This window comes from Ascaphus truei, chromosome 5 (assembly GCF_040206685.1).
Source record: "Ascaphus truei isolate aAscTru1 chromosome 5, aAscTru1.hap1, whole genome shotgun sequence".
NCBI classification, from domain to species: Eukaryota; Metazoa; Chordata; class Amphibia; order Anura; family Ascaphidae; genus Ascaphus; species Ascaphus truei.
The window spans coordinates 155,333,878-155,358,451 of NC_134487.1; the positions used below are offsets into that span (position 1 = coordinate 155,333,878).

The 24,574-nt window shown below is 46.4% G+C and overlaps 1 protein-coding gene across 3 annotated transcripts in view; it reads left to right on the top strand.

Annotated features, from left to right (window-relative positions):
- Positions 1-282: 282 nt before the first annotated feature.
- SHROOM1 (shroom family member 1) overlaps positions 283-24,574 on the top strand; it is a 103,410-nt gene continuing 79,118 nt past the window's right edge. For all 3 annotated transcript variants that reach the window (XM_075601096.1, XM_075601097.1, XM_075601095.1), the window contains exon 1: positions 283-494. The gene's annotated coding sequence lies outside the window, so the exon portion shown is untranslated. The remainder of the gene's footprint in view (positions 495-24,574) is intronic.

Sequence of the window (24,574 nt, forward strand, 5' to 3'; positions counted from 1 at the left end):
AGCAAAAAAAAAATTACCAGGGGATTGCTGCTTTTTTGTGACCAAATACTACTATCATTTTCTGTATTTGGATGCAGTAGCCTGAAGCGTCCCCTGATGCCCCGAGCCTGGGCATTGTTGAGTGTGTGTGTGCATTCTCTTGCTAGTTTAGGATATCTGGCTCAGGTTGAAATGTTTCCACTGTGACATCAGAGTTTCAGGTTCATTCTTTGGATCCCGCCCCTGCTCTGTGATTGGACAGAAAACCTAAACCCTTCCAGTTACCTTTATGGTCAGAAAGTAGTCAGAGGAATAGGAGGAACTGAGAGAGGGAGAGGGTGCCTGTTTTTAGCTTGGGCATACACCAGATGAAATGATTTCTTTTTAGCAGGCTGCGTGTGGCTTTGCAAATCTAGCTGAACACCACATCCACGTAATGAACTGCAGGATTTAAACCGATGAGCCTTGAAAAGATCCAGAATTACATTTGCTAAGCGACAACAGATGAAATGCAGGTATGGCTGGAGCTGTTGCTAAGACCCCTTCCATTAACAACAGAGGCTTTCTAGTAGCTGTGTGTATACAGTACATGGCTGACAATGTTGCATTGGTGATGATCTGTATTACAAAGTCGGTGGGTGTGTTTTCTGAAGGATTTAGACATGTAAAGCGTATCTTTACCATCAGGAGAATATGATCCCATTCAGCATGTTACTATCTGGCTGTATTTTCTCATCCAGATCACCGTATTTAACCATGTTAGTGCTGAACCCTCCGGTGGCTTTGTGTACAGTGAGATATGCTAATGTGTCAGTGTTTAGCATCAGAAACAACAATAAAATGATGTGGATCGTGTTCAACCTTTGTACTGCCATGAAATCTGGTACTAAGAAGTGTTTTGAACTTTCCCTCTTTTATATGATTTAAAAAATAATATATATATATATATATATATATATATATATATATATATATATATATGTGTGTATGTATATATGTACAGTGGCAGGTTTGTTTTATTGTAGAATGTTGTATTGTTTCATGGATGAGCAGGTGACACGTAGGGGCAGATTTATCAAACCCAAGTGCAGAGTATAACACCCGATCCAGGGTTAATTGTCGTTGACTTGAATGGTGGCTAATGCCGATCTGGGGCGATAACCTGCATCTGAACTTGAAGTCTGGCGATAGATATTTTGCTGTGAAGTTGTCTTCACTTTGCTGGCCAATTTTTAATTTCATTCATTTGAACAGAGATTATCTCTTCTCCAGCAGGGGGAAAACGTCTTCACAGCATATTGAATAAACTCCATAATGTACTGACACAAGGCTTTGAATTCCATATGTATACCTGTATTGCACCTGGTATCAACCAAGACTGTGTCCCAAACAGCCACACTGCTGATCATGTGACACTAGCACCCTATTCAATATAGTGAGAAGCGAGTAACATACGGTACATTCACTGGAGTTCCATTTACACGTGCTAAGGTTATTACATTGCTAATTGTGTATTTTTCTGCTTCTCGCCATATTGTAGATGAGTAATTCTACATCTCTTAGCGACTGTGAAGTAAGATACTTTGCTCTGCCTTAGCATTGCTTGATTCCATAAGTGAGGGGGAAAGTTGTTATAGGTGCAGTTGGTAAAGGAGTTACCTGGAGTGATATTGTAATAGGATATATGAAATTTGAGCCTCTGCGCACATACGTCTTTAGTTTGACATTTAACGACCCCGCAAGGAAGTTTAACTTGGGCATTGAGGACGCCGTTTTGAGATCTGCAAGAAGAATAGAGGGTGCAATAGAGTTTTCATGTAGGGAGAAAGTCTAAATATCCTTGTCTATCGCTAGAGAGAATTGAGAGGAGTTGATCTAGCTGTTAATTGTTTTAAGAGTCAGATAGTTTGGAGTGATAACAATTATCTATAATAATAAAACAGTCTGTGTGTCTGTCAGGGCCATAGCTCGGAGACCGTGAAACCAAGACACCTCAAACTTTGCAGGCATATTAATGGGTTCTTAAGGGTGTGAAACTGAGTGTTCTTTTATTTGTTATTCAAAAGCATTAATTCTATGAGTGATTAAAATGCATCTGACAAGCAAGTCAGGCAGTGGGTGTGGTACATGGTAGGCTATGTATCTGCCACGTGACATCATAATGCGCATAGCCTGCTGGCAGATATGGAGTCAGATAAAGGAAGAGAGGAAGTCAGTTGACATATGAAGAGAAAGCAAATAGCTGGAGAAGGAGTGAGGCAGAAGGAATTGGGGACATAAGGAATTAAAGGAAGGTGATGGGAGGGGTGAGAGGAGGAAGGGGAGAAATGGAGTTGAGCCACACAGGCACCTCATCTCAGTATTTAGAAATACTAATATGCCTTTACAAAATATTTCATTTCCTTACTGGGCTAGTACTTGGTGCATACCCTTCTTCATTTTTTCTTTATAATTGTGTGTGTGTGTATGTATGTATGTGTGTATATATATATATCTATATCTATATATATATATATATATATCCACCCCTTATGTTCTAGAAGCAGACTCCTCTGAGTTGTGACTGGGGTCCTCACTGTGACTCCTGTAAATAGGTTTGTATGTTTAGTAATATGTGCTAAATTGTGTCCTTGCATCATTTGTTGTTTTTCAGTTAGTAATGTGCCCCTTCTAATCTAGCACCTGTTGAAGGAACAGGAATCTAAAATTTATGGGAGAGCGATGCCAATTGTCCTAGTTTCATAGTGTTGCCCCTACTGTAACTTGACCACCACTGTCCTCATAGGGTTGTCAATACTGCAGCCTTTGCTCACATTGAACCTGCCCTTCCAGTAGGTTCTCATTGCATCCAAACCTCCCTGTAATCTGTTCCCACTACATCCTTCTCAATGGGTACTTGAGTCATGCAACTCCCCTGGATAGGACTGGGATTCACAGTCTTGGAACTACCAGGGGATGAAGTCCATTGTATTATTGTTTGCCATGAGTTTTGTCTACATGCACCATATGTCAATACATGTGCAGTGTTTTAAATGGCTGTCAATAAAGCATCTTTTTTGTTTTACAAAAGTGCCTGGCACCCATCTATTTGCTTTACTTCTGCCGATGCGTCGTCATAACATGGAGTCAAATGATGCCGTGGGGTCAAATGGCAAACTGTTGGTATGGCAATGCAACGTCACATGACGTTGTGATGTCAAATGACACCGCCGATGCCGTAGAAAACGTAAAGAGTGGGAGGGGGGTGGGGAAAACAGGCAAGGGGGCGCAAAAACAAAAGTTTGCACACTCTAAGCTTAACCTGTTCACTGTTGCATATGTAGCCTGGAGCTCCCGCAGCTCCTTGAGACCCCCCTCCCCTTGGGCAGCTCGATCGCGGGTGCCGAAAGACCCGACGGCTGCTTCCAAGGGTGGGGGCTGGAGCAGGGAGCAGCGCGGCTTCCCCTGCCTGCGGCCGGTTGCCGGGGACGCGATCGGGCCGTTGCTAAGGCCGCGATCGCGTCTCTAAGGTCCCGGCGGTCGCAGAGCAGGGCACCGCCATTGAGGACCGTCTCGCGCATGCGCAGTGGACGCGTAGACGCAGGGAAAGCCCCAGAGCTAGGGATAGCTCGCGCGAGCATAGGGACAGCTCAGGGAGAAGAGAGAGAGCCCGGGAAAGCTTGCGCAAGCGCAGTGCAGGGTAGGAAAAGCCCGCGAACCCCTAGCCTACCAGGGAAGGCTCTGAGCTGGGACTACATGTCCCATGAGCCTCTGTATGCCCCATGTGACACCAGGGAGCCAATAGGGCTTAGGAAGGCCAGGCAGGCAATGTGGATACATTGTTTGGGCTTGAGCACGTTTGTCAGTTTTGAGCTGGGGAGCTGTGAGGGAAGGAAGGGTGCAGAGAGCATATGCAGCTCCTGCATCGAGTAAGGTCCCCCACATCCCAAGTAAGGCCCCAACTCCCCACCAGGTTAGTGGGTAAGTGTTGAGGGACGGCCCAGATAGGGACGCTGCCCTTAGTGCGTGTCTGTGTGCTGTCTTGTCAGGATCACGGCTGGCAGTGCTGTGAGGCCTGACAAGAAGGCATAGTGCTAGTGTGCAGCAAGTTGCTGTACGCGTTCTGAAGTTTGCAGTGCGTAGCTGCTCGTGCTAGTGTTAGGGTTCCAGGTTGCTGTGTTGAGTGTTGCATGTGACGCTGCCTGTACTGAGTGCAGTGTGTGTGCAGCGTGTGTTACTGTCTGCCGGATGACTGAGAGCTGTGTGTCGGCTGCAGGCGCGTTAGGATAAGTGAGTTAGGAGCTAGTGGTTCAGTGAGTGTCAGGACTGGGATGAGTTAGGGGAGTGGGGCAGGTTATTACCCCGCAGGCCCTAGGAGTTTTCCCCAAGCCACCCCAGGTTGCGGTTCATCAGGGACAGGCCCTAGGTTAGGGTTCCTGTCACGTTAGGGATAGATAGGGATAGCGGCGGTTGCTGTTCCCGTGAGACGGTGTGTTACCGAGAGACTGTTGTGTTCCCGTGAAGCGGTGGGACCCTCGTTGGGGTTCCTGGAGAAGTACCTGGATAGGATCAGACGGAGGCTTCGCACGTCTGACCCTTTGAGAAGAGTGTTGCAGGCCCGAGCATCGGAGTGCTCGGAAGGTACCTCTGTATTATATGTGCACCAACAGGCCTATTAGTTCATAGTGACTGCGCAGTCACCCACGTTCTCTATTAGAGTGCGGGACATTGGGTGGGGATTCTCGGGACACTGGGTGGGATCACCTAGTGTTGGGAAGCGTCCTGCGCGACGCAGTAAGTGTCTCCTCTAGAGAGGGACACAGGTTATGATGTTGATATTGCTGTGATCTGTTTCTTGCATGTTGAGTAAAGTCCCTAGTTAATATATATCTGTGTGAGTATCGATGATTGGTATTGTCCTGCGAGGAACCACTCCCCCTAGGGTGGGAGCCATCGCAGGTGGAGGCGCTGCATCGTTGGAAGTAAGTACCCTTAATATAAATGCCCCAGGTTCCCCATGGCGGAAGCTCAGCCCTCCTGTGAGCCAACAGGTATAGCACCACACTGAGAAGTAGTCAGATACACCTACCCACCCCAATCTCACTTAGGGGGGGGGGAAAGAGGGCTACACATATATACACTTTTTTTCTTCAGCTATTAACCCCTGCATCTCTATATTCTTAACCCTTTATCTCATTACACTTCTTGGCAGGAAGACCCCATGATACAGGATATGTAAACAAGGATATGTTGCACACTTTGTAGAGCCCAAAGTTATTATTTATGAAAGTTTAGATTTAATATACAAATGTACAGTGCTTAGGTTACAGAAAAAGATTATTACAAGAACATACAGTATAAACTGATAACGATTTCTTCAAATAAAAAGGATAAAATAAGAATTCCTATGTCCTCAACTCACCCTTTTTCATCAATCAGCCACATGACAGTTTTACGACTGAAGGAAAAAAAGTTAAATTTTTTTTTTTTTTTAAACTTTGCCTCAATATGTAAAAGACTTCATAACTTTGTTTCTCTAATACTTGGACAAGCACCATCTACACTTTCGCGTTTGTATAATTAGTATGCACGCATAGATACCACGTTTTGCCAATGCAAGTTCTAGTTCTGCATGAGAAAACAGATATCTGTTCTTTGCTCCTACTAATCCATGAAGTGTTTGGATTCATTGATTCGGGTACTTGCAACTTTGACAAATACTGTATATCTATTCATTATTCTTGCGAAACGCTGTTGGACCCAGGATATTTCACAATTAGTAAACTTACAAACTTTTTAGAATACCTTCTTAGTCATACCCTCTGGTAATTGTTGCTCCCCTCTAGGAATTTCAAAATACAAAATAGAGGAATTCCGTATATTTCTGCGGTCAGAAAATAATTATGATGCCAGATTTCCTGAAACCCAGGTTTTGACCCGTGATCATCTCAGTCCCCTAAAACACATAAAACTAGGCCTTGTCAGTGGTATGACTGGTAATAAAAAACAGTTCTTGTATTTTTAAGACAATTTGCAAGTTCACATTAACCTCTCGGTTTGCAAGATTGATTAAAATACTTCATACTTTCTGCTATGTTCATTAAAATTGAGTTTCCTGATTTTGTATTTAGGCGTTTATGCTTTATCCTAAACTTTATAATGTGCATTCTAATGTTTACTTATGCATATTAGTTTTGTTTCCCGCCCCCCCCTGATATTTCAAACCACACAAAACCAAAACCTATCGAGTTCTGGGAAAACCATTCTCAAAGCCAAAACACGTCCCCCTCCCCCCTCCGAAGCCCTTCTAACTGTAGCCGAGCCATTGATGTGTGTGAACATAATTCTTCCTTCAACTTTTGTGTGTTATCTTTACAGAGAGGTTACCTGTTATTATTTGTTTGTATAGAAGAAAATAACCATCCACATTTCTTATTAAAAAAATAAATATATATATATTTACTAATGTGTTATAACACTATAATTGTATTTTGTGCTTCAAATGTCCATGTCGCCTAAAAAAAAGCAGGTTGTGTTCAGTGGTCCCCTCTGAAAGTGGTTTTAACAAAAGAAACACGTGTAACTTGAAATACAATCTTACAGATGTCATAGCACGTACAGTGGATACATTATTTTATATGGCAAGACAAAAAAAACGGGATACACAGATCTTGCAATCTTCTTCTCTTTTTTTTGTGTTCCCTTATGCTTAACATTTTCCAGACAGTTTCACATCACAATTAACACATTAATCAAAGGAGGGTTAAACAATATTGGGGAGGATAGAGGGGGGGGGGGGGGTACGCGGCGGGCTTAAGAGAAATACATGACATACCGTGTTATTATTGTTACCATGTTATTATGAAAATTTTAGACTCTGATTTGTTTGTTAAAATGTGCGAACCAGGTATCTACAAATCTATTGGTGGCATTGTGTGTGTGTGTGTGTGTGTGTGTGTGTGTGTGTGTGTGTGTGTGTGTATATAGGCTGATAGTCTTTCGAGGTACGCCACGTCCCATATCTTATTACAGACACATTGGAAGGGAGGTGGATTTTTATGTTTCCAAAAGCGTGCAATGGAGCATCTTGCTGCATTGAAAATGTGTGATTCATTTGGATTCCAGATTACTTAGATTGGGAATTGGTGCCCCCAAAATCACACACCGGGGGTTTCTGGGGATACGAAAACCAGATATTTCCTCTAAGAATTGAAATATTTTATACCATAGACGTTTCATTTTAGGACACTCCCTCCAACACAGAGGTGAAACATTTGGATAAATTGAGTTTAGTTTTCAGATCTTGCAATCTTAATGTGTACTACCATTTTCTGAGACTATATAGATTTGTCTTGAACCCCTATGTGACAGATTGTAGTTCAGTGTTTTATCCGCTGATGCTCCCTTATGGTCAACATATACCCGTCTAACCAAGCGTAAGAGCTGGAAATTATGTAAAACTTCCAGTGACTTGCACGGGGATTATGGAATTATTTTCTGGATGACCGCAGAAAATAGGTTAAAAATAAATCGGGGAGCTGCTCTCATTACCAGCAAGAGGTGGGCAGTATGTTCTTCATTAGTAGTACAGCTGGGGCTGCCATCTTGAGCCTGACGAGATAAGGACTCCTGCACACCTAAATGTCATGGCTCTGGGGTCTAATGGTTGCACAACCAACAATTACAACCCGCCATGCCTTCTGATTACTGCCCAATTGGATACCAATGGGCATTAGGAAAAGAAGTAGGTTTGGTACATTCCGAGGATTAACCGCGTAAATTGCTCAGTTGTAGTAATGCTGTATAGTTTGTGTTTACCATCCTGTCCAGTAATGTCTGCAACGAGGTGTTGCTCTGTTATTTAAATACTTATCTTACTAAGGTTTGTGTCTCATGCATCAAGTCTAAGGCCAGGTCCCCAGTGACCGCTGCTGCATGCGTTACGGCGTTGGTGCCACACACCAGAGCACAGCCCTTTATGGGGCAGGCTCCAGTTGGCGTGTGTGCGTGCACGCACAAGGAGCTATGCGCGACCGCCTTGGCCAAAAGACAAGATTTTTGTCTTTTGGCGCAGCGGCGGTTCAGCCAATGAGGGCGAACCAGCCACGTGACATCATGGCCGTGCCCCACCATGCCTCCCCCCCACCCCCTGTTGGATCTCCTGCAAGCGCAGCCGCAGTCCACAGGTCACGGATGAAACGGGTGCACGCGCCGCCAGGCGCTCTGGCGCGCGTGCAGCTGTGACCACTGTGGTTGTAGCATAAAAGTGTATAAGTATACTGCTAACATTGCTATGGTGGTTTATTAATGGAAGATGTTGAAATTAATTCATAGCAAAATAGTTTAATACATAGACCAAATTGGTTTACAGGCTGTCCTCGGTTATCTAACGGAATCCTTTCTGGAAGTAGCGTTGGACAGTGAAACCGTTGTAAAGCGAGTCCCATGTTAATCAGTGGCGGTGAGCGTTGGATAACGCATTCAGGCGTCGAAAAACGGCCCATAGGGTTGGATTGTAAAGGATTGTATATGCCATTCATTGTAAAGTGAAATGTTGGATATGAGGACTACCTCTGAAACTTTGACATTTTTTTATTTATTTTTTGTAACTGATAAATTATTGGGAAAGCAAAATTTGGGTACCTCCAAATAATTATTTTGTTGCATATAAGATGAATTGAAATGGAAAAATGTAAAAAATAAATCAACAACAACAAAAACAGTGAGGGATAGTTTTTATGTATGTGTATCTTTATTTATATTGCGCCATTAATGTACACCACGCTTCACAGCAGTAATACACATGACATAATCATAGAAATAACCTATAGTGGAAATAAGGCCGCGTCCATGGAGGGTGCATGCGCGGCCGTGCAAGTGGCTTCACGCTTGCCTGTAGCATGAGCGATTTGTGCCCTCTAATTGGACGTGACGAGGGGGCGTGTTGTGGATGATATCACAGGAGCTGGTTCGCCGTCATTGGGCGAACCGCTCATGTGAAATTGTTTGATCGCGCAACGAGCGCCAGAGGTTCTGGTCGTGCGCTCTCAGGACAGCCTTATAGAGGCACATCATTTTGATCACGGTGCTGTCGCAATAACCTTGGACGCGGCCTTAGGCCTCGGCCATGTTTCCTGCTTGCTGGCGGAAGCGCGCTGATCCACGCGCTGCCGCTCAGCACTGAGCCCCTACAGCCGCAATTAGAGCGGCTTTAGTAGGGGCTCACCTGCGCTTCCGCAAGCGCGCAGAAGCGTAGGTCTTGGGGGAATTTAAAATTCCCCGCTTGCCGGTGCGACCGGCCGGTCACGTGAGCGGTTCGCCCAATGAGGGCGAACCAGCTCCGTGACGTTACTGGCCCGCCCCCGGCCAGTGACGCGCCCGCCCCCGGACCGCCCCCTTACGGCGAGCAGGACAAGCACCCGCTTTCCCTGAGCCTCAGCGCGCCTCAGCGAGCAAGCAGGGAGCCTGGCCGAGGCCTAAGTGCTTCAGACATAAAAGTAACACTTGGGAAAAGGAGTCCTTTTGCAAACTATTTTATTTTTGAACTGCTTGGCTGCTAGATTAATGCATTGCAAGACTCCGGCAGCAAGAGGGTTAAGTGGAGGTTTCGGTATCCTGTTTCTTTTGTAATATTACATGTGGATATACTCCTACTAATGCACAGCAGGAGGAGCTGCCATTCGATATTTTACACACGCTCCCTCTATCTTTTATTTTTCGCCGCTCCCGTTTGCCCTGAACAAAATAAAACTCCAGTGCAAAGACTCCAGTTTTAGTGCAAGTCATCAGATTTCATACCCACCCTACTTTGGCATGCCCGCCCCGCAGCTGTCCATGTGGTACTGCAAAGCGCCTGCATTCTGATGCACTGATTAGGAATTCCAGAATCTGCAATAATGTGCCTTAGAGTTAAGCATTAATGACCACAGTCCTGTGCGCATAGCTCCAATCACTGAAAGATTTATAGGGCAAAGGCCCCTTCTATAAAATCTTCATTGCTTGATGCCTCTGCTTACTGGATGCCATCACAATGATACAGGAGTGTGCAACCGATTGCTGTAAGGATGCTTGGGTCTCACTCAACTCGACCTACTGTACTCCCTCCTTTAATCTATGCTCTTCATCCTTTGCTCTTTTGTTTGCAGGTCTCTCCAGATCTTGGGTGGACAATCAAAAGATTTGTCTTGGTATACAGATACACGCTAGGTATTTGTTATAACCCTATATTTTTACCTTTTACTAAAGCATGCAATTATCAATTGCAATTAAGAGGAGATGTCTGGGCATATAAAATTAGGGAGGTTACTAGGTTTGTGTGCATTGATTCTAAGATTTCCAAACGTCATACTTGCTGTATTTACTGAGGCTGAAGTTCCATTGAACATACTGTACACAGTATCTTCTGAAGAGAGCGGAAAGGGTCGTCCAAATTTTCATACGGTTAATACCTTCCTTACTTCAGTGCTCCCTGTATTTGTATGTGGAGGTGGTTAAAGAGGCAATCCAAGCAGCATAAAAAATAAATAAATTATATATATATATATATATATATATATATATATATATATATATATATATATATATATATATATATATATATATATATATATATATATATATTATTTTTTTAAATCTATGCAGAATTTGATTACTTTTATTGAAAACTAATTACTTAAGCTGCCGATCAATTTGTTCTCCTGTGATCAATCGGCAAAATCTTGCTTCCCACGGTTCACTAAATGGCTGCCTTTCAATTTCAAACCAATCCTTTTAGTCAGTGTAACTCAGCAGCTACAAAGTACAATATTATTTATATTACTAAGGTAACTAAAACTAATTACAAATGGCATTAGGAGTTGAACTTTAAAATAAAAAAGGTAGCAAGTATTATCTAATACTACAGAACTGATTTAGATTTATTGAAAAACACACACGTAGGATATTGCATGGATAGCTCCTTTTGGCATTACCAGTGGTAGTCAGCAGTCATTGACCGGTTTTCAGAGAAGTAATATAATGTTATATTTTAGTCTACCTTCTATAAGACCTGTGAGCTGACCTGAATACTCATTACTTTCTTATATTGCTGTAACGGCTGGACCCCCCTTGTCTGACCCACCCAATCTCACATTGGCCCGTGTGGTCTAACCGGTCCCCATTACAAGGTCGTGTGTGGTGGTGCACCTGCAAGTAACAGGACTCCTGAGTCTCCCGCTTGGTGTTATAGAGGATGGCAGCAGGACAGGTATCTGAGGTAGTGGTTACGAGTCCAACTTACTTCACGTGCAGCGCCTCCACCTCATCAGGATCTATGCTTCCGCAGGGAGATGGTCCTGGTGAGGAACTCCTTCTCGGTGGTGACTGCCACTGTTGAGTAATCTCACACCCCACAGTGGGGGTTTCTTTGAACATGGCATCTTTATTGTAGATTGGGATGTAGCAGACTGCCACATGCAGCTGCCGGCTCTAGCCGCACATCTCTCCGTGCTGTCCCTTTGCCAGGTACGCCCTCCCGTATTGAAGTGGGATTCCCTTTCTCCTAGGGAGATCACCACTGCGCCAGGTCCCTGGACACAGTGTGGCTTAGACAGACTTGATTGGTCACTCTGCTACCGCTAGTTACTGCACTAGGGTCACAAAAGTATTCCTCCAATCCCTTATGCCGTAGCATACATTTACCAGCTGCTTCACACAACTGATGGCTAACACCAACTCTAACTGACAGTGTTGTGCCCTTTATACCTCAGGGGGCAGGCGCATCTCTGATGTCACTATCCAGGGACTCAGAGCATACAGCCACTCCCTTCCTTACACAGGGCACCACACCAGGGTGTGAGGGAAAACCTCCATAACTACTGTTGGCAGGCCTGTACTTACCAGGGCTTACTGCCAACAGGGAAGATGTATGCAGTCATTATTATGCATGGCTACATACTCCCCCTGGTTAATACCCACCGTCCCGGCTGGGACCTAAATTTGGTGTACCTTGCGCCAGGAAACACTGCAAAAGAACACACAAATAACATGGCAAACATCATCACATTGACATAATAATGCAAGCCCATCTCACTCACAGACCAGCAGGGAGCGCTAAAGAAAACAGCAGACCACTCTATTTTGCTAATCAATAATAATGTCGAGGATCTGGCTTCTTCACCTCCCGCCCCGCGGCATCATGCACAGTCACGCTATATTCCCGTGGCATCCCTCGCTCGTTGCAATACACCACTCTGTGCATGTACACACTGCGTCCTATCTTCCAGACCCGCATAAGTTGGGACACCCTCTGCTCGGCCTGAATGCCTTTAATGGCTCCCCCTTTTTCTACGATATAGTGCTGGATATCGTTTTTAAGCCATCTCTCCCTATTCTCCTCTATCTCTCTCATTAGAGGTTCTGGGACATACGGTTAATCAAGCCCATGTGACTTCCTGTATTTTGCCGCAACAGCCCGTTCAGCTCGGCAAGCCCTAGTCAACTTACTTTCGCCAGCCACCCCGGGTAGCACCCATGACAGGGGCTCCTCAGTCTCTACCGGATCATCTAGCCCTGCGGGTCCCTTTGGGATAATAAGGCCTGCCTGGATGCGATCCCACCTTACCCTTAGGGCCCTAAGGTATGCCTCGTCATCAAAGTCACCGGCAGCCCACCAGTGATCAACCACCCCCTCCCTTTCTAGGATAAATCGGGTGCGGTCGAACCAGGCTACATACCCCTCGTACAACGGGGCCCACCACCTAGTCTCTCTCCGTTCCTCGGAACTAGGTTCTATAGACTCCTCTATTGACTCCTCATCAGGCCCACCCGAAGATACCCCGGACGTACCCTCAGATCGCTCAACAACTCCTTTGTACTGTGCGGTGTTTTTAACGGTAATGCTTAGCACACTAGGGCAATCACTGGATACCGACACTTGTCGGGACATCCTCCCTCCTCCCTCCGACCCATCATCCGAAGTTCCCCAGTCCAGGCTTCCAGTCCGATCCTCGGAAGGACCCCGTGACTCCCCAAACAACCCTAAGCTAGAACTGGACCCGAATGAAATAGTGACGGGGACAGGGGCTTTAGTTAGGGCCTTGGGGCTAACCTTGGGTGTGGACGGGGTTTGGGGACGGGACCGAACCGTAGGCATTGACAGGGTTACGACCTGCTCTCCAGCAATACCTGCCTTAACTTCGCCACAAAGTCCTTTCTTGACTCCAGCAGCTGGGCTTCTTGTTCTGCAACTCGAACGCCCGCTCCCCCTGGTAGTAGGAGATCGTCTTCCGCTGCTCGACCGCAGAGGCGCTAGCACCTCCCACTCGATGCCGCTCTGCTCATCCGGACTCTCCTCCGCACACGCACGTGCTGCGACGCCATCTTGGGTTGGATCCCCAATCGGGATCTCTTCCTCCACCAGAACATCCGGCAATGCCCGTCTGCTGCGCGATCCAGTCTGGCTCTGGACTCGCTCTTCCTTCTCCTCCACCCCCTGGGTCTGCGACAGGCACAGGGTCATCTTATTACCTCGCAGGGTCGGGGTGGATCGACCTCCTTCCGATCCACTGGTCACCACGGCAGTGGGACTCCGGCGATCGGGTGGTCGCGGTACTGGAGACACTCGACTCCGTGTCTCCACACCACGAGGAATGGCATCTCTCCAAGGTGTACCAATAGTATGGCAGTCCCTTTTTATGACTATCTTATTCGACAGCCTAGCACACTCCTCGTCCGAGGATTCTAACTTGCAATTCGGCTGAGACATCCCAGTAGGAGACCGGCGCTGGGTTCCTCGGTGATCACCTCTCCGATGGCTGGATTTCTCCGTCGGGAGCACCGAACCTGACTCCGACTCCGCGGGACCTGCACTCTCTTTCCATAGTGCTCCCGGCTGCTCGTCGATCGGCATCGGGACATTTCCTGCTACTCCCACCGCTTGTACCGGTACAAAAGTGGTCATGGGCCACATGTACTGCAGTCCACAGTGGGGGCATCGGGCCTCGCTGCCCACGGCTCCGCCCGGCAGTCTGCACTGCAGGCAAAGACACGCCACAGTCTCCACACCCTCCACACGGATGACCAGGAAGCCTCCTGGAGCCGAATAGGGATGAGTGGAGATCAACGGACTCTGGTCCACTTTATCAGCAGCTTCAGCCATATTCACCAGCGGAGGCACTCGTCTCAGAGGTCTGTACTGGTCAATGGCTCTTCGCAACTGAAGGGCATGGGCTGATTTAGCAACCCCTCCTCCTACTTTCTCTGTCGACATCCGGTGGAACTGCAAACCACTCCCCCTGGTTGAAACTAGGGGGATGTCTCGTAGGCTGACCCAGCACAGGTGCGGAGTGAGTCATAGTCCATGAGGGCGCGGCTCCAGCTTTCGCGCCAAACTCCCCATCGGGGTGGAGTTTTCTCGTTGGCGCCAATCCTGGCCAGCAATTAGCAAACTGCAAAGTTGCAAGACTTTCTGCAGCATGCCCACGCGGAATCCCGGGAACGCGGGAACCGCCATCTTGGTAAGTATTGTCCTTTTTCCCATTTGAGGTAGCGTCTGGCTGTTTGTTAATTGGGGTATAACAAAGTCCATTTCGTTCCTCCCATCGGATCACACTGTCATGCTCATTATTCTCAGGGGTATCATTCCGAGAACAAAAACATGATAAACACGGCGCAGCCACGGCTTTCACGCCATTCCACAACAAGCTCACAAAAGTCTCTTCTGTAGCTTGTTCTTCGTCCACGCACAGTTCATATGCGTGTTCTTCCTCTGACCGCAATCCTGGACCTTCTGCTCTATGCAGATCCTCCATTCTTGCGGTTCTCTCTCCCCGCCATCCTGGACCTTCTACTCTGTGCAGATCCTCCATTCGGACGGTTCTCTCTCCCTGCCATTCTAGACCTTCTGCTCTGTGCAGATCCTCCATTTTGACAGGTCTCTCTTTATCGTTGAACACTGCGTTCCTGTACATGGAGCTCCGCTCTGCGGAGCAGCTACCACATCCGTACAACAAACATGCCTTGTGCACCACCTTGTGTACCTAATGTAGATCTGACTCGTGTCTGCACTACCTCAGGCTAGGCTCACTCTCTCTGTGTCTACTGTAACACGTTCCTCCAGTCTGTGCTCCTTGGTAAGTGATCTGGAATGGAGACTAGAGTACTCTGGCTCTTCCATGCAGTACTTTGGGCGTCGACCTACTGTTGGCTAGCCTAGTGCGGACCCTTCCAGAATTCCTGCCCTAAGTTACTAGTTTACCCCTTCAGGCGTCCCCCGCTAGCGCTACCTCAAGGCGACTAGAACAGCAATAGCCCCCTGCTCCAGACTCACTAACCCCTAACGGATCCCAAGGCGTCTTTGCGGCCTGCAGCTCCAGCAGCTCCCCGACTACCCCTGGCTCCATCCCACGCAGCACAAAGTGGCAGCAGACACTTTCCCTGTTTCCTAGTGTGTGCCTAGCAAAAGCCTGTCCTGTTAACAGGTATCTCAGCAGCGCCTCCAATTGTAACGGCTGGACCCCCCTTGTCTGACCCACCCAATCTCACATTGGCCCGTGTGGTCTAACCGGTCCCCATTACAAGGTCGTGTGTGGTGGTGCACCTGCAAGTAACAGGACTCCTGAGTCTCCCGCTTGGTGTTATAGAGGATGGCAGCAGGACAGGTATCTGAGGTAGTGGTTACGAGTCCAACTTACTTCACGTGCAGCGCCTCCACCTCATCAGGATCTATGCTTCCGCAGGGAGATGGTCCTGGTGAGGAACTCCTTCTCGGTGGTGACTGCCACTGTTGAGTAATCTCACACTCACACAGTGGGGGTTTCTTTGAACATGGTATCTTTATTGTAGATTGGGATGTAGCAGACTGCCACATGCAGCTGCCGGCTCTAGCCGCACATCTCTCCGTGCTGTCCCTTTGCCAGGTACGCCCTCCCGTATTGAAGTGGGATTCCCTTTCTCCTAGGGAGATCACCACTGCGCCAGGTCCCTGGACACAGTGTGGCTTAGACAGACTTGATTGGTCACTCTGCTACCGCTAGTTACTGCACTAGGGTCACAAAAGTATTCCTCCAATCCCTTATGCCGTAGCATACATTTACCAGCTGCTTCACACAACTGATGGCTAACACCAACTCTAACTGACAGTGTTGTGCCCTTTATACCTCAGGGGGCAGGCGAATCTCTGATGTCACTATCCAGGGACTCAGAGCATACAGCCACTCCCTTCCTTACACAGGGCACCACACCATGGTGTGAGGGAAAACCTCCATAACTACTGTTGGCAGGCCTGTACTTACCAGGGCTTACTGCCAACAGGGAAGATGTATGCAGTCATTATTATGCATGGCTACATTGCAGTATAATTATACTGTACTTTTTAGGGGAATAATAATGTTAATTTAAGCTCCCCAAGGGTTTACCAGAGAGGCACAATGTTAGTGTCATTAATTTATCCACAGCGCGGGTCACATTGTTGTATTGAGGGGGATTAGAGGGTTTCTTCTTCTAGTAATTGCAGTAACCAACTAGTCTCTATCCTAAAAACTCTTCTCCATTTATTAATGTCATAAGATTATTTTCTCAGCATGTTAATGAAAAGTAAAGTTGGGTTATTCACCATGGATGTCGGATCTTGGTTGCAGGTCTCTCGTTATTAATTGACTGCAGCAGGGATGCCCAACCCGTGGTATGAGTACCACTAATTGTATGTACAGCCTTACGAAGTGGTGCTCTATATCTCATGGTTTTTTAACTATAGGTTTGACGAGAAGTGTGGAACATGGATGGAAATATTATTGAGTAACAGTTCAATATTAGACTCACAAAAGTGTGTGTGTGTGTGTGTGTGTGTGTGTGTATGTGTATATATATGTATATGTAGCAAATGGAAATATTACTGTAAGCTCATTTGCATGTCTTGGATAGGTCTGCAACCCCGCCTTTCACCATTATCACCCAGCACTTCCACCGCAGCAAGGTATTCTGGGAAATGACATGCAAATGAGCACACAGTGCCACCTTTTGCTTCAAAACCATTAACATGGTTCCCTATAGGCGTAAGCTTGCTGCATGGTCACAGCTTTGAGCACAGCCAGGGTTAAGATGCATAGCCAGAAAACCCACCCACAGACAGCTGTTTCGACCTTAATGGGTCTCATCAGTGTGGGGCTGCAGTATGTATATGTGTGTATATGTGTGACAGAGTCACTATCTCTATATGCTGAGTAGTGCAGTATGTATATGTGTGTATATGTGTGACAGAGTCACTATCTCTATATGCTGAGTAGTGCAGTATGTATATGTGTGTATATGTGTGACAGAGTCGCTATCTCTATATGCTGAGTAGTGCAGTATGTATATGTGTGTATATGTGTGACAGAGTCGCTATCTCTATATGATGAGTAGTGCAGTATGTATACTGCTGCGGCCGAGTTTATTCGAGCATTTGCCCGTTCTCGGCCGCAGCAGTAACCTGGCGCGCGCCGGAGGGTGCCGGGCGCGCGCCGAAGCCGCGGAGGAGCGCCCTACGATCGGGGCTTTCTCCCTCCCGCTGCCGGGTCCGCCGGGTCCCCCGGAACCCCCTGCCGCCGTCCCCCACATCGCGGGACACCAGGGCTCCCTCGGGGAGCCCTGGACGCGCGTGCAGGGGGCGCAGGCACCCGATGACGCGTGACGCGCGGCACGCCGAGGGAGTGCGGCTAGCATGCCGGGGCATCCCCCGGCTTGCGGAGCTAGCCGCACTCAAATAAAATGTGCCGCCTCTGTATGTGTGTATATGTGTGACAGAGTCACTATCTCTATATGCTGAGTAGTGCAGTATGTATATGTGTGACAGAGTCACTATCTCTATATGCTGAGTAGTGCAGTATGTATATGTGTGTATATGTGTGACAGAGTCACTATCTCTATATGCTGAGTAGTGCAGTATGTATATGTGTGACAGAGTCACTATCTCTATATGCTGAGTAGTGCAGTATGTATATGTGTGTATATGTGTGACAGAGTCACTATCTCTATATGCTGAGTAGTGCAGTATGTATATGTGTGTACAGTATATGTGTGACAGAGTCACTATCTCTATATGCTGAGTAGTGCAGTATGTGTGCTTTCCAGCATGCAGGCAGGTAGATTCCTCCTAGAGAGGCTAGGTGCAGGCAGGGTCGCCGACAGGGGGGGACAGCCAGGACAGGTGTCCCGAGCCCGGTGTTTGTGGGGGGTCCGGCAGGTGCTGCAAGTTGCGCCCGACTGCCGGTCCTCTCGCGACCGGACCTCGACTCTCCCCAGCTGCAGGCCTCCTCTTTCTGTTCCACGCCAGGCCCTCTGGTCAGCTCGCACCAGGCATCCCTCTCATGCCGGCGCACAATGGAAGCTGAGGCCCACCTTGCGTCTGGGGCGCTGACATCAGAGAGGCCCGTCGTGTTCCAGCATTGAAAGCTCTGCGTGGGACAGAGTGAGGGAGAAGCCTGCAGCTGAGGGAGAGCCGGGGCCCAGGACCGGCCGCCGGGCCTGGCCAGATTTCGGGCACACTTGCAGCGCCAGCTGCCAGGTCCCCCGCAGACACCGGACCTGGCCTGACCATACACACAGTAAGTCTGATTTTTTTTATGTGTATTTGGGGGTTGTATTTCTTATATGCCTTGGGGCTTTTTTTTATATATTCATTGGGGATTTTTTTTAATATACATTTAAGAAAGAAAGAAAAAAAAAATATGTATATATATATATATATATATATATATATATATATATATATATATATATATATATATATATATATATACATACATACATACATACATACATACATACATACATACATACATACATATTTTTTTTTTCTTTCTTAAATGTATATTAAAAAAAATCCCCACATATATATATATATATATATATATATATATATATATATATATATGTGTGTGTGTGTGTGTTTTTATTTTTATATATGTATTGGGTGTCTTTTATGTATTGGGGAGGTAGGGTTTTTTGTATGTATTTGGGGAGTTTGTATATAATTGAAGAGGTGGGGGGTTGTATATTTTGGGGGGGGTTATTTTATGTATTTAGGGGTGGGAAGTTTTTTGCAATGGGGGTGGTTTTTTTTGGTATATATTTTGTGGAGGTAATTGACGGCGGGGGGGGAGTGAGAGAGGAGAGGGGTGAGTGAGGAATAGAGGGAGTAAGAGTGAGACGCAGGGGAGAGAAATACATGTGAGGTGGGGGGGGCAGGAATTGAGTGAGTGGGGTTATTAATGGGAGAGGGAGAGGTGAAACAGAGGGGAAAGAAATACATGGGAAGAGGGAGAGAAATAGAGGGGGCTCGCGAGTTATGAAATGGGGCTCGAAACACTGCCCACGGAGAGGTGGGGCCGGTGCCCAGTCAGAACTGTACTTCTTGTCCCCGCGAAATCTGTCTGTGTCTCTGGGTGCAGGTGCCAATAATTAACAAATAGAACTCTTAAATGAACAGGAAGTTTAAAAGGCAGGAAGCTGCCAGTAAGAAAGAGATTGATTTTCCCCAGCGAGGGGGGAGAGAGACTTTTTCCAAACAAGGACAGACCCTGGTTGCTCTGGTTACCTAGGCCTGCAGGAAGAAGGGTTTGCTGGGACTCAAAGCCAGGCAGAGGGTTGCCACGAGGGCCAACAAGCTGCTGGATGGAGCAGATGTGCAAGGAACCAGTGTTCCAACCCTGCTGAGGGAGTTACCTGGAGACCCTGGGAGGGATTCCCCAGTAACTGACAGGTACGGACTTTATATTTTCATTTGACATTTGCATGGTTTTGATTTATCTGGAAGTAGGCTAGCTACCCAGGTGAATAGCTAGGGACCTGCTGTGTAGTTAGTCTCCCAAGGGGAGTGGGGTTTTATTTTATGATTTTGTTTTCCTTAAAGTGACAGAGTGCCTATTCCTTTGTTGTTTTGTGGATAATAAACCACTGCAGTTACAGCCCAATCCACTGTTTGGGACTCTTACTGACCCGTGTCTAAGGGAATCTATGTGTGGCTCACAGGATGCTTGATCTTCCGCTTTAGGGAGCCTGCAGTGGTCATGGTCTATCTGATGACAACGCCTACACCTGGGAGGGATCCAAGCGCAGTTGGATAACCCCTTCCCAGGAACACACACTAAAGAATAAATATACACACGGTGGTATAACAACTTATCTTTACTGGCAACACATATAACTCTACAATATCATACCCCCAACACAATAACGCCACCCTAGTGAGACCCCCAAAGTACTGAGGTGCCCTGGGCACCTAACCACCCGATGTCCACATAGTCCAGCCCATCCAAGGTGTGTGGAGTAGTGCTACCCACTGTGTGTGTTTGTGTGTGTGTGTGTGGCCATTGGTGCACGTAGATGATGATACCTTCTTGGGCATTCCTGCACCCAGGTACCACCGAGTGACACAAGTATCCGACGTAAGCTGATCTGTCTGTCCAACGAAGGCACCTGCCTCTGCGTGGGGTGAACTCCCGCTGGAGTGTCTCACCATAAAGAGTCTCTTAGCTGGTGGTCTGGTTTCAGACCACAGGCCGCAAGTCACCGCGCGGCGCTTCTCATTGCTGCTGTGCCTATCACTGTAGCAGCAACTGGCGAATTGTCTCTAGCTATGGGCCTTCCCTGGAGCAGCCACAACCTAATGGGAGTCGGGACCTAGGTGGAGATCTGGCCTAGTCTCAGGGCCACTGGAACCTGAGACACTATCTCCTTGGCGTCCTGCTCCCAACGGTCGTGGTCTCGCAAGCGCAGCAAATGTATTTCTGTGCAGGAGATCCTGGAAGCCCTATTCTAGTTCTCTGCGCCTGCGCAACTCTTCTCATGCGCACGTACAGCAAAATGGCCGCCCCCGCTATCGGGTGCAGAGCTCCTGATACAGCCGCAGACCTCCCGCAGAGTAGCTGGCACCTTGCCGGGTCCGCCGGCCACACCGGTGTCATTCTGCAACCTCCCCCCACGCTCCCCGCACCGGAAGGTAAGGGACAAGGGGGATCTCTCTCTCTGTCTCTTATCCAGATCCCCTTACCATCCGGTATATACACACACACACTGTATGATATGAACCCCTTCGCTGCCAGGGGGGGCTGAAATGTATAATTTTAGAATGTGTCTCTGGCAACAAATTGATTAATATAGACATCATTGTTAAAACATATGTTTTTGTAGGGAAAAAAAGAAAAGAGTACCTATCGAAATTTCGGTTTCTTCAAGTCCTCTATGGCAGGCAGAAACGACTGGATTATAACCCCTCCTTCTTGCTGGGGTAGGACAGAGTTCTGACACAGGTATAAAGGAGGAGGGGCATGTTGCCTGGTCTATTATCGGTTAACTAAGCTTCTAAAAAAAAGCACAAATGAACAACAAATAGACAAGTAAAAAGAAAAACACAAGAGGGAAGTAGGACTTGAAGAAACTGAAATATCGGTAGGTAAATTTCCTATTCTCTTATATTTATCTGACCATAATGACCCAAACAATAAAAAAACTCATTTAACGCTGGTCCCCAAGGATGCCTTTCCCCACCCTCTGCTGTCTAGCTCAGAGGTTACATTAGCAAGCACACATTGACCCTAAACCTACCTTGGGGCCACTTGGTACATCTTAATTGAAGCCATTCACTATGGCTTCCCAGCAGTTGTGACAAAAAATAATATCCAATGAAAAGAGGGGAGATTCTTCAGGAGTCTGAGGCCCTTCACCCCCACAAGCTCCCCAATAAGTAATTGTTGCTAAATTAACTCCATGCCAAAACTTGCTACCTTGTTTCCTCCACTTCCAACCACTACCTAAGCAAACGTATGGCTGATGCAGGGTGAGAGGACGCAGGCCGTGCAGGATTGCCACACATTCTACGAGTGTGTGCATTTGCACATAACAGCTATCAAACTAACCAAGAAAATAGAAATTAGGCGCTCTAGTGAAGAGTTAAATAGTGCAATATAAGTGAACACATAATTTGTTGTGAATTGAATAGGAATTGAGTAACTTGGCTATGCCAGTGAAACACAATTAAGTGAAAAAACACAATAAACACAGTGAGTAGTGCTTAGTGAATATAGTGATTTTATATGCAGCTCAAAAACCCGTGAAGGATGCTTACAAACTTCTCCTCCGTTGATGGATGCCGCAGAAAGATTTGGGGAGCGCAGTAAGATCAAGCTAAGTCTTACCTTGATGTCACTTTGGAAATGCTTCCTACATTAGAAACATAAAAAATGTCTTTTAAAACATTTTTTTTTAAATGCTCCAAGTATTTTCTCATCGTACAGAATGATTTATTTAAAACAAACAACAACAAAAAAAAAACACACACATGTAGGCTATTGCTTGAACTGCTGCTTTAAGGGTGATTTAATTCAATTCTTCTAAGGAAGCCAAATTCCATGTAGAGAAGACGCTTAAAAGCTTCCCGATTTAGTGTATGTAAAACCGCACCAGTGAGAAATAAGTCCCCGAAGATCACACTATTTAAAATATCGCAGGTCATTCCAATACTGAAGGGATTAAGCACTATATTTCCATTTTACACCTTGGGTGTTTGCCCTACTGAGGCATCAGCTGTTCTTGCTGCACTGTGGTATCCTCGTTTCTGCTTGGAATTCATGGCAGGAAAACAGTTGCAGAGACACAGTGCCGTCTCCCATTTCATTGGCGATTAGTGATCTGATCACCAAGCAATGTTTCAATTTCTTCTCCCAGCTGCTGCAGAGTAACTCTCACTTTGCACATGCCAGAGAACATTTCATGGAATACTGACCATGCATTCTAAAGACCCCGTGCTTCTCACACGTTGTCCTACTGCTCTCTTCCAAAGGACCCAGGAACTTCTATTGTCAAAATAAAGAGGAAGCCACTTAAGGATGTAGGGATTCCTGGTTCCATTGGAATGGAAGGCAAAAGGGCTAATGCTGTAGTGTATAATATCCTCCACCTTGGAAAAATGTGTGGTGTAATGGTTCAAGGGTTTGTCTTAGAAATAATAAGAGCGTACATGATTAATGTTTGTTCAACATGCTTTCTAAAATAATTATGATTTACTTATTCAAGAAGTGAGATATTCAGCTTTTTTTTTTTTTTTTAAATGTAGAGTATCATCTATTTATTTTTAAATAGTTTTCTTATGAAAAACATTCCTCCATATTGCTGCAGATCACCTATTGTACCTTTCTAAATAGGAGGAATACCTTCTGAATATTCTTAGCCTCTGGGATAGAAACACATGGCAGACAGAATTCGATCCAGTCTGATTTGTCATTTGGAAGGGAGAACCAATAAGCAGATGATTCTGGGAGAGGACACAGAGACACACTTCTGAACTTGTAGCTGGACTTCTCTTTTTTTCATATGTGTTTAGTTCAAAGTAGATTGCAGGCTGGGCCTCCCCTTAAACATTTGCGGTGATCCTATGATGTGCAATGGAAATTATATGGGCTAGCGCAGTGGGTGCCTTTGTGAAATCCACTGGAAATTATAACTTTGCTAATTTCTATAGAAGATTGTGTTCACAACTTTGGACAGCGGCAGATTTTCAATTCCGCCGCCCCATGGTACTTACATGTGTCCTGCCACCTCCTTGGTGCCGCCCTCCATCTCTTTTGGAATTCCAGCATCAAATGACACTGCGAGCGTCATCAACATGACAGCGCACGGCGTTGTGTTGTCATGGTAGCATGATATCATGATGTCATTTGATGTTGCGACGTCACATTGCCATGGCAACGAAATGCTGTGTGTTGGGGCATCTGCTGCATCATTTGACACTGGGATCCAAAGGAGATGGAGGGAGTCACCAACGACCAACAGCAGGACACATGTAAGTACATTCGCATTAGGCCCAAGAGCGCGGCAAATGCATAATGCAAATGATGCATAATGCAAATGCAAATTTTGCCACCTTAGGCCGAATGGGAAATCTAGCTTCTGGAGCTGTGGCCATATGAACAGAAAAGGAGGGTGACTTCTGTCTCTGATGTCAGAGGGCGGGTCACCGCGATTTGATCCACACACATGCACTTATAAGGATGTGATGCTGTAAGATCTGTGGTACTCTGGTGCCACCGACCTTCAGACACCAAAAGGGTTAAATATCCCTGCTGAAAGATTACAGAATCTACGTGACCTCCTTTTTAAACCCCATTCTCCTGTGGCTCTTGCTACTGTAGTTTTCCAGCTGTTACATTACATTCTTACATTACACATGTTGCATTCTCACATTATTGTGACTTCACTTGATGCATCATGGATGTTTAGGTTCACACTGACATTTCATTCGGAAAACTCTGTTTTACATCTGATATTTTGCTGCCCGGGGACGCCCCCTCCCACGGTTTCCAATGTATACTTGTTAAAAATAAAATAAAAAATGTGCTTCAGAACAAAAAACTACAAACATTGGCATGCGATTTGTATTGGCTGCAGGAGCAATGGGGCCAGTTCTGCAAGAACTGGGAGGTCCGGATGCAGGGAAGCTCTGCGGGACTTGAGATTAAAAAAACAACAAACGAGTAGCGTGACTTGCTGCATTAGCGTTTAGTGTCGGGGTTCAGCGTACCTCCTGGCATTTGTGGCCCTGTTATCACTTCAGCAGCAATCACATGATTGCCAACTTCTGTTTTCGCTTTGGCGGGTTAGCCCT